At 41.4% G+C, this 1,317-nt stretch overlaps 1 pseudogene; it reads left to right on the plus strand.

Moving 5' to 3' along the window:
• The first annotated feature begins 356 nt into the window (after nucleotides 1-356).
• LOC123940799 lies at nucleotides 357-725 on the plus strand (annotated as a pseudogene).
• Nucleotides 726-1,317: the final 592 nt, after the last annotated feature.

Raw genomic sequence — 1,317 nt, forward strand, 5'->3', positions numbered from 1 at the left:
ATGTAGAAAATTTTATATTTTATAAAATCTACATTTTGTAAAATGTAGATTTTAATTGAGTTGGTCAGACTGGACTTTAAGAGTCAATGTTTTTAGTAAGTCCACAGGAGATGCTGATACTACTGGCTCAGGAATATCACTATGAGTAGAAAGGTATTTAAGCATACAAACAAGGAAACTGGTAATTATAGTCCAGGGCATGGTGGGTAAGTAGAGAGAAGATACAACACAAAAGCATCAATCAGAGAGTTGGAAAAAAAGTAAGTATTGGAAATAGATCTTCCCATATAAAATTTATAATAAAGATGGTCCTTTCTGGCTTTCTACCACTGTGCAAGTACACAGAGTGAACTAAGATGGTGGCTCCCATGGATATGAAGCTGAGGAAGGCCTTCACAAAGCTTCAAGACAAAGTTATTGACATTCAACAGAAGGCAAAGATTGAAGACCTGCAGGTAGAACAGCTAAACAGAACAAAACAACATGCATATCTTACAGATACAGAGATTATGACTTTGGTGGATAAGACCAACAAGTATGAAGATGTAGGATGAATGTTTATTCTTCAGTCCAAGGAGGTAACTCACAATCACCTGATAGAGAAACAAAAAATAGTAGAAGAAAAAAATTAAAGAATTGAAGCAGAAAAATTCTATCAGGAGTGGAGTGTGAATGAAACTAAGGACAACATCCAGGAGATGATGGTGGCACAAAGGCCACATTAGGAAACATTTAACAGAAGCTTCCTGCCCCTTCCCATTCCTGGCAAGGGCAGAGGGGCCCGTATGGTGAAACATCCTCTCTTTTGTCCTGATGGACATTTTATTTGGATGATCTACTAACCCTGTGTTTTCTATGTCACCCTGATACCTTTTGATTCTAACACTATTTTTCTGTCCTGGCTCTCCTTGCCAGCCCTACTCAGGATGCTCTTCTCCCCTGGAGGGGAGTCACGAACTCCCAGGAGAGGGAAGAGGGGATCCAGGACAGATAAGGGAGCTCTGCCCCATCTGACTACCAGTTTAGCTGGTTAGATCAATGAAAAGCATCCGTTCGTCAACCCACTCTGTTTTCTCCAGTCTACGGATGAGAACAGAGGGCCAGAGGGGCAGAGGCTTTCAACCTCAGCTCGCTCCTTCTTGTCCTGTCCAGAGCTTTGGCCCTGTTCCTTTTGCACTGCAACCTTTCCTGCTTCTTTTTTTTCACTTTCTGTTCCTTTGAGTCAATCCCTCAATTTCAAAGACTCCTTGCAGATAAGGAAGAGAGAAGACCAGGGCATAGCTAAATTTAAGTGAACCTAGTTAGCAGTCAGCCCAA

This window comes from Meles meles, chromosome 4 (genome assembly GCF_922984935.1).
Source record: "Meles meles chromosome 4, mMelMel3.1 paternal haplotype, whole genome shotgun sequence".
Lineage (NCBI taxonomy): Eukaryota > Metazoa > Chordata > Mammalia > Carnivora > Mustelidae > Meles > Meles meles.